Consider the following 9,901-nt stretch of genomic DNA (forward strand, 5'->3'; position numbering starts at 1 on the left):
GCAGAGAGAGGGAGATAGGGAGAGAGAGAGAGACAGAGAGAAACAGACGGACAGAGAGAGAGTGAGAGAGAGAGAAGTGAGGCTCACCTGAAGTGGTGCCCATGTTTGTTTTGTTTTGTTTCTCAAAGTAGGGCTCATGCTCACCCAAAGTGGGGCTTGAGATCACCCGATGCGGGACTTGAACTCATGGACCGTGAGATCATGACCTGAGCCAAAGTCAGATGCTTAACTGACTGAGCCACCCAGGGGCCCTCATTTGAAGATCAGTTGACCATGTATGTGTGGACTCATTTCTGGGCTCTCTATTCTGTTCCATTGGTCTTCATGCCGTCTGAAGAGATCTGTCTTCATGCCAGTACCATACTGTTTTGATTATTACAGCTTTGTGATATAGTTTAAAATTAAGAAGAGTGATGTCTCCAGCTTTGTTCTTCTTTATTGAGATTTATTTGGTAATTTGTGATTCCATATGAAGTTTTAAATTGTTTTTTCTATTTCTGTAAAATTGACATTGGGATTTTGATAGGGATTACATTGAATCTGTAGATGGCTTTGGGTGTTAAGCCTTCTAATCCATGCACACAGATATCTTTCCATTTGTTTATGTCTTGTTCAGTTTCTTTCATCAATGCATTATAGTTTTCAGTATGTAAATCTTTCACCTCCTTATTTAATCTTATTCCTAAGTATTTTATTCTTTTTGGTGCTATTTTTAAATGAGATTGTTTTCCTAATTTCCTTTTCAGATAGTTCATTTTTAGTGTATAGAAACACAGCTGATTTCTGCACATTGATTTTGTATCCTGCAACTTCACTGAATTTGCCTATTATTTCTCACTTTCTTCTTTAATGGAGTTTATAGGGCTTACTATATGTAAGATCATAATGTCTGCAAACAGGGACAATTTTAATTCTTCTCTGATTTGGATGTCTTTTCTTTCTTTCTTTCTTTCTTTCTTTCTTTCTTTCTTTCTTTCTTTCTTTCTTCTTATTTTTATTGCCTAATTGCTCTGGGCAGGACTTCCAATACTGTGTTGAATAGAAGTGGCAAAAGCAGGCACCCTTGCCTTGTTGCTGATCTTAGAGGAAAACTATTGAGTTTTTCATTGCGAGTATGATGTGTTAGCATCGGGTTCTTCAAATATGACCTTTGTTACATCGAAGTACTTTCTATTTCTAGTTTGTTCAGAGTTCTTAACACGAAAGGATGTTGAATTTTGTCAAATGCCTCTTCTGCATGTATTGAGACAATCGTGTAATTTTTATCCTTTGTTCTGTTAATGTGGCATATCACATTAATTGATTTCTGTATGTTAAACCATCACTCCATCCCAGGGATGAATCTCACTTGGTCATGGTGGATGATCCTTTCACTGTGCTGTTGGATTTGGTTTGCTAGTATTTTGTTGAGGATTTTTGTGTCTACATTCATCAGGGATAATACCGTGTAATTTTCCTTTTCTGGTAGTATCTGGCTGCCTGTGATATCAGCGTAATGCTGGCCCTGTAGAAAGAGTGGTAAATCTTCTTTCTTTCTTTCTTTCTTTCTTTCTTTCTTTTGTTTGTTTGGTGTTTGGTGTTTGGTAGTATTCACCTTTGAACCTTTGAAGTTATCTGGTCCTGGACTTTTCTTTATGGGAGGTTTTTAATTACTGATTCAACCTCCATACTAGTTATAAGTCTGATGTTCTATTCATCCATGATTTTAGTCCTGGTAGGTTTTGTGTTTGTAGGAATTTGTTCTTTTTTTTTTCTAGGTTATCCAGGTTTTTTGGCATGTATTTGTTCATCATGGTCTTTTATGACCCTTTTCATTTCTAGAGTATCGATTGTCATGTCCCTTCTTTCATTTCTAATGTTATTTATTCGAGTGCTTTCTCTTTTTTCTTGGTTAATCTAGCTAAAGGCTTGTAAATTTTGTTAATATTTTTGAAACACTAGCTCTTGGTGTTGTTTGGTTTGGTTTATTTCTATTCTAATACGTCTCATTTCCTTCCTTCTGCTAACTTTGCACTTTGTTCATCCTTCTTTTTTTTTAGCTGCTTAAAGTATCAGGTTAAGTTGGCGATTTGAGATCTTTCTTTTTTTAATGTATATATTTGTCAGTATGAACATCCCTTTTAGGACTGCTTTCACTGCATCCTATAAGTTTTGGTATGTTGTGTTTTCATTTTCATTTGTCTTGAGGTATTTTCTAATTTTATTTTCTAATTTTTTTTGTTTTTTTTACCAAATGGGTTTTCAAGAATGTGTTGCTTATTTTCCAAATATTTGCGTATTTCCCAATTTTCCTTCTGCTATTGATTTCTACTTTCATTCTACTGTGTTCAGAAAAAAAATATTTTGTATGATTTCAATCTTCGTAAGTTGTTAAGACTTGTTCTGTGACATAACACGTGATCTATCCTGGAGAAAGAGCTGTGTGTGCTTAAGAATATGTATTTTGCTGCTCTTGTGTTAGATGTTCTGTATATGTCTGTTGGGCCCATTTAGTCTGCAGTGTAATTCAAGTCCTATGTGTCTTTATTGATCTTCTGTTTGAATATTCTATCCATTATTGAAAGGAAGGTATTGACTTTTTTTTACTATAATTGTATTTTTATCTATTTCTCCCTTCAATTCTGTCAATATTTGGTTTATACATTCAGGTGCTTTAATGTTGGGGACCTATAAACTTATAATTGCAAATATCTTCCTAGTGGATTGACCCTTTTATCATTATATAATATCTTTCTTTGTCTCTTGTGACAGTTTTTGACCTACTGGATACTTTTTTAATACAAGTATGGCCATCCCTGCTCTCGTTTGTTGGCCATTTGCACAGAATATCTTTTTCTATTCCTTCATTTAAGCCCATGTGTGTCCTTAAATCTACAGTGAGTTTCTAGTAGACAGCATATCATTTTTTTATTCATTGATGGGGGAGTTTAATCCACTAAAATTTAAAGTAATTATTGATAGGAGGGATTTACTATTGCCATTTTGTTGTTTTGTTAGTCTTGTCTGTCTTTTCTTCTCTTGCTGTCTTCCTTTGTGTTTTGTTGCTTTTTTGGTATTGATATCCCTTGATTCTTTTCTGTTTTTCTTTTGTGTAACTTCAATAGGTAATTTTTATGTGTGGTTACCATGGGCTTACATAAAATATCTTCTAATGATAACACTTACTTTTTAGCAGATAACAACTCAAGTTCAATTACACACAAAAACTCTACACTTTAACATAGTCCCACAAACACACGTTATGTTATTGTTGTCACAGTTTATTTTTATTCATGTTGTTTAACTTAATGCAGTTTAGTTATAGTTATTTAGAATACTTTTGTCCTTTGCTTTTATGATAGAATGAAAAGTGACGTACTCACCACTATTATGGTAACTCAGCATTCTGCACTTGTCTACATATTTACCTTTATCAACAAATTTCCATTTCCGGGATCTGGATGTACATTCACTTCTCCAGATTTGAAAAGTATTTAGCCATTGTTCCTTAAAAAACAAACAAACAAAAAATTTTTAATGTTTATTTATTTATTTATTTTTGAAAGAGAAAGAGACAGAGAGTGAGCAGGGGAGGGGCAGAGAGAGAGGGACACACAGATCCAGAGCAGGCTCCAGGCTCTGAGCTGTCAGCACAGAACTCCAACTCATGAACCATGAGGTCATGATGGAGCCCAAGTCAGACACTTAGCCAACTGAGCCAACCAGTTGCTCCAGCCATTAATTCTTTAAATGAACTTTCTTCCTTTGTCTCTCTTCTCTTTCTGGAACGCCTATAATTTGTATATTGGCCCACTTGATGGTATCTCATGAGTCCCTTAAGTTTTCTTCATTCTTTTTTATTTTTGCTCCTCTGACTGAATTATTTCCAATGACCTGTCTTTGAGTTTCCTGATCTTTTCTTCGGCTTGAGCTAGTCTGTTTTTGAACACCACTAGTAAATTTTTCAGGTCAGTTTGGTTCTCTTCAGCTCCATGATTTCTCCTAGGTATTTAAAAAAAATATCTTCTGTCTCTTTTTTGAGATTCTCACATTGGTCTCTTGACCTTGGTGAGCATCTTTATGACAGTTATTTTGAATTCCCTATCAGGTAAATCATATAATTCCACTTTATTAGGGTTGGTTCCCGGACATGTATCTTGTTCCTTTGTTTGGAACATATTTGACTGATTCTTTATTTTCCTTGGACTTTTGGGTTGGTGTCTGCTCGTTAGACAAAGCAGGCATCTTTTCCAGCCTTTACAGACTGCCTTCACAGGAGAAGATCCCCATTAATCAGCTTAGCCAGGGATTCTGAGTTTTTCATTCTGTAGAGGGAAGCTGAGAGTTGAAAAGTTGGGATGCTGGACACACAAACCAACCCTTTCCTCCCCTGGATGAAGCTGGGAACAAGGGGGACCAGCTCTTCCTGGTCATATGGTGTTGAGCCCCAGGCAGAGATTTCTTGTGAGATGTTTTAAGCCTCCCTACCGGCTTCAGTGAGCCTGCTTTCATACTCATCCAGGGTGCCAGAGACTTTCAGTTAGTTTCTGGATTTCTCACAAAAGAAATCTGTCTGTGGGTTGTTGCTGAACTAGTGTGTCTGTTGGGGGGAAGGAGGGCCCAGGGCTTTGTACGCCACCATTTTGTTGACATCGCTTCAGTGCATATTTATTTTACTGTTTATTTATTTATTTATTTAATTAATTTTGTTTAGTGTTTAGAGAGAGAGAGAGAAAGAGAGAGAGACAGAGTGCAAGTGGGGGAGAGGAAGAGAGAGAGGGAGACACAGAATGTGAACCAGCCTCCAGGCTCTGAGCTTTCAGCACAGAGCCGGACGTGGGGCTTGAACTCACCAACCGAGCGATCACGACCTGAGCCGAAGTTGGACCCTTAACCGACTGAACCACCCAGGGGCCTCACAATGCATATTTTAAATAGATGTTGAAGGAGACTCACTCTGGTAGAGAAACGAGGGATGGATTAGACTGGGTTCAGAGAGACTGATAGAGTATTGCAGAAATTCAGGTGCCTCGAGTTCATCGTCTGTAAAATGGGTTTCTTCTGAGGATTCAATCAATGAATAAATATAGAGCCCTTGAACTGGTGACTGGCATATAATAAGTACTCAATAAGTAGTCGGAATTATTATTATCATCCATATGACAAATGCCGAAGGTAACCAACAGATGAGATGGAGAAGAAAACGACTCGAGTTTTGCAGAAGGCCACGTAAACTGGGCTTGTTACTGGTTGGAGGTGCGGGCCCGAGGGCCGCTGAGCAGAGGCCACTCCAAGTCTGGGTAGCTGATGGAGCCTTTCGCCACCACTCGGGGACTAACACAGGCATTTGGTTTTGCTCAGTTTGGGGGAGATAATCATTAAGGTCCCTTCCATTCTTTCCTCCTCACCCCCTCTCCAACATCACATCTGTCGCCATAAAGGACAAGAACCAGGATAAAGGAGAGGCACGGAGGAAAGGATCTCAAAAGCGCCGCCTGCTTGACCTCTGAGCCCACTTGGGAATCTCAGATCCGCTGCCTTTGCCCGTCGGGTTTTCCTCTAAGTCCTTTCCTGAAGGACTGAAGACCTCAGCTCCAAAGAGCAAACATTTGTTAAGCCTGTCGTATGCAGCGGTCCTTACAGAAGTCAAATGATGAGTAAGGAATGAAGATTAAAGGAATGGAAGGAGAGAGAGGTGAGTACAGCTGAAGAAAAACACGATGCCACACCAGCGGAGCTCACTCTCAATTCATGACTCTGAAGCTCAAGTGGTCCCTTGAGATCCCAGGCAGGCATCTACAAGCCCCAGGCACACTCATTCCAACCTTGTTCCAAGCCTATAATTTCATTCTTTCTCCTTCCTCCTCAAATCCCCATCAATCCCTCCCTCATCCTCACCTTCGCTTGTGACCTGTTTCTTACCTTACAGTGAAAATTTAAGCAGTAGTGTCTGTAGGCCAGATGCTATTCTGGGTTCAGGGAACCCGTCAGTGTACAAAATAAGTAAGATTTTCTGCCCTTAAAAGATGTTTCCATTAGAGTGGCGGGGCGGCGGGGGGGGGGGGGGACGATTGACAATAAAAAATAAATACTGTAAATAAGCAAGTGATACAGTATTGTTAGAAGGTGATAAGTGCTATGCAAAAAGAAAAGGTAACGCCCAGGATATATGTGTGTGTATCAATGGGAATGGAGGGGGCCGTCAGTTGCAGCATCAGGTAAGGTGGTCAAAAGCGGCTTCAGTGAGAAGGGGACCTTCAAACTGAGACCCAGAGGAAGCGAGGGAGTGAGCCAAGGAAGCCAGGGGGATACCTGGGAGACAGCAGCCCAGACCATGGAAGAGTGAAGCAAAGGTCTGGAGTGAGACGTGCCCCCTCGCTCTGCATATTCAAGGACTCACAGCATCTTGTCCCTGGTCCTCTGCTACGTGCCCATGAGACCATCGCTGCCAGGCTTCCCATGACTATTTCTCACTGGTCTCCATTCAATGACCTCCGAAGAGGCAGATCTTTTCCCTCTTTGGAGTCTTCACCGTATCCAACTCTGTGATGTATGCCATTTCTCCTCCCTTGGCTTCTGCTATAGTGCTCTAGGTCTCTGGTTCGCCTACCCTCACTGCTCCTCCCTCTCCTTCCTCCTCACCACCACCCCCCACCCATGCTGAGAGCCCCTCAAGGGCTACCCTCGGCCTTCTCCTTATACCACATTCCCTCATTAAGTATTGTCTTTTCTTCAGTGGGTTCGGCCATGATTTAAAATCTACTTCTCGACACCTGCTCTCTAAATGCTACATTCATTTCCTTGTGGATAAGCTACGGGCCTTTCGAACTTGAAGCGGCAACATTACAACTGCGCTGCCTTCAAATTCTGCAGTGTTTTCCTGTCTTGATTTCAGCCTTCGTCATTCAAATTGAGAACCTCGGAGCTCCCTGTGGTGGCTTTTTCTCTTCCTCACCTTCCACTTCCAGTCGCCGACCGGTTCTTGTCCCTTCTCTCCTCTCATTTCCGCAGTCACTGCCCCGAGTGAGTCCTCACAGTTTCTCACATGTTCTAGTTAATTGGCCCACTGCCTGCAGTCTCTCCTCTTTGCATGTTGGCCCACGAGCTCTGGGCGGATTTGATTGGGCTCTGCTCTCCTCGGTCTTGAACAAATCTCAGTGGTCAAGGCCTTTTGGGACACGGACACTTGCCATGTGATCTGAACTCGCTCCAGCTTCCTCGAGGTATGAACGTGATGAACATCACTATCGCTTTCTGGTTTTCATGCAAGATGGCTCCCGCAAGACATGGTTCATCCCATAACAGCAGTCTCCACGATGCTCCGGGTGAAACTTCTCACAGAAGTGACAGAATCCCAGCTACCCTTCAACGCCTTAACACACTCCGTTTGCTTCAGGTCAAGCACGTGCTAAATAAAAATGACCTGCCTGCTCCCCTTAGCTGGGTTATGAAGTGGGAGCGCTGCGGATCTAATCACTCCATTTCTGGAAGGCTGATGTCTAGAGAAGAAACTAACATCATAACTAGAGACCTACTTTGCCACCTAAAGGAAGGCACTGCTTGGCCCCTTGTGGACAGCTGTCATCGGTTCCAGTCTCCCGGAACACCTTTCATAACTGGGAGTTGATGATTCTCACCATTTTATTTTATTTTTTTAATTTTTTTTTTCAACGTTTATTTATTTTTGGGACAGAGAGAGACAGAGCATGAACGGGGGAGGGGCAGAGAGAGAGAGGGAGACACAGAATCGGAAACAGGCTCCAGGCTCTGAGCCATCAGCCCAGATCCCGACGCGGGGCTCGAACTCACGGACCGCGAGATCGTGACCTGGCTGAAGTCGGACGCTTAACCGACTGCGCCACCCAGGCGCCCCGATTCTCACCATTTTAAAGCGGAAAACTGGATTGGCGTCTAGGCTTTATGTATTCCAGACAGAAAAATGTATGGAGTTGGTAAGATCATTAGGATTTAGAATACCAAGACTTGTCAGACACGGACTCACTTATCATACATAATACTTGGCAATTTAGGAAGTTCAAAGAAACAAAACCTGGAGCCAATCCAAACGCTGCGGGGTACTTCTAATTTCCTGGCTCCCCTGTTCTTTCCAGGGGCATATGCTGAGTTTCCCCAGCTCTGGGGCCCCGTCCTAAGCACTGTCTGAAAACTGCAGGTTATTAGACGTGACAAAAATGCGTGACAAAAATCGTGAATCTTTCAGCCGAAGCCCATTGGCTACTACTCTTCTCTGCTACCCCTAACTCCCAAAGGAGAGGTTTCTTTCACGGAGACTAAAATCACCCACCGATTAGCCAGAGAAATTTCTGAAGCAGGAAGGAAATTATCAGTCTTAAATTGGACCTCTTTGCATCTTAAAAAGAAACCAAAGATAGCCTCTTTGAAAAACTCAATCCTTCTAGATTGTCATCACCCGTGGCTGCTGCTGTTACTGCCACAATGAAATGCTTCAGATGCCTTGAATCCCAGGAAATCTGGTCTCTTGCCAGAGCTGCGGAGTGAGATGATTAATTTCTGGGCTCTGATACTCAGGATGGATGTGTTTCTGGGATTTTTTTTTTTTTTTTTTTGGCAGAAATACCGCTGGAGTCTAGCTCTCTTAGAGAAGTCAGCGATTTGATTCCTCGAGGCAGGCCCCGGGGCTCCTTCCAGAGTGAGCCACAGCAGACCAGAGATCTCCAGGCAACTCTTTCCATTTTTTTTTTTTTTTCCAACGGTCTTATTGTTGTAAGAACAACAGGCCAATATTCAGGGGCAAAGATTTGTGAAGGAGAAGCCAGGGACGCACCCACAGTATGTTTCCTTTATTTTAATGTACTTGGGATAACTAGCAAGTGTGAATCTCAGTCCGTAACTTTGGGTGTGTGCCTCAGGGCCTTTGCATTCTCCATTATCTCCTCCAGGGGCATCCTTCCCTCCTGAAATCTGTGTGGCTCAGTCCAGTGTCACCCACTAGGAGAGGCCTCTCTGAATCACCCTACGTGCAGATGCACTCTCTACATCACCCCACCTCCAGACCCAGAATCCCTTATTGTCCTTACCCTGCTTTATTTATCTTCATGGCAATTATTACCTGCCATAGGCTGTATTTATTTATTATCTGTCTCCTTATCAGAATACGAGCATCTTAATGGCAAGAACTTTATCTATTATATCTCACTGGCCTAGAACAGGGCTGAGAATGTGGCGTATATTTAATATATATTTATATTTGAAGAATGAAGGAATGAGTGGGTTCAGGGGAGTACCTAGACTATCACAGACACTGTGTTTGACATCATCATGCATTCAACTGGAAGACAAATCCCAGAGTGGGCGAGGTGGCCTCTGAGTTTGGCTGAGGCTCAGAAAGCAGAGAGGCCACACGTCATGGGAAACCTGGGACTGAGAAAAGAAGTCCTGTGGCCTCCAGGACAGGCTGTGGTATTGGCCGAGGCTGGTCACGGCATGGGGCTTGGAGGCCAAGCAGCCAAAGGTGAACGAGGGCCACCGAGCAATCAGGGTGGTGTGCAGGCCAGACCTAGTGCACCCGGCTAGTGCCGGACTGTCCTCCAGTCCATACTCGTGACGATGAGAGGACCACAGAGAACTTTATAAAGGATGCTTTCTAAGTAAGTACTTCCAAAGACATATGCCAGGCACTGTTCGGGTGCTGGGGATAGGGGAGTGAAAGAGACAGGTGAAAGCTATGTTCTCAAGGAACTTCCATTCTAGTGGAAGAGGTAGCAATATGCAAAATCAGTGGGTAGTATGTTAGCGAATAAGGACTGAAGAGATGAAGTGTAGCACAGAAGGGGCTGGAAGGGCAGAGCTCACCAGGCGCCAGTGGAGGAAGGACTTGCATGAGCCACGAAGTTTCCAGGCCAGGCCGGCGGCTGTGTGGTGGGACATGCCTGGAAGTATA

The sequence above is a fragment of the Lynx canadensis genome, chromosome A1, assembly GCF_007474595.2.
Source record: "Lynx canadensis isolate LIC74 chromosome A1, mLynCan4.pri.v2, whole genome shotgun sequence".
Classification (NCBI taxonomy): Eukaryota; Metazoa; Chordata; class Mammalia; order Carnivora; family Felidae; genus Lynx; species Lynx canadensis.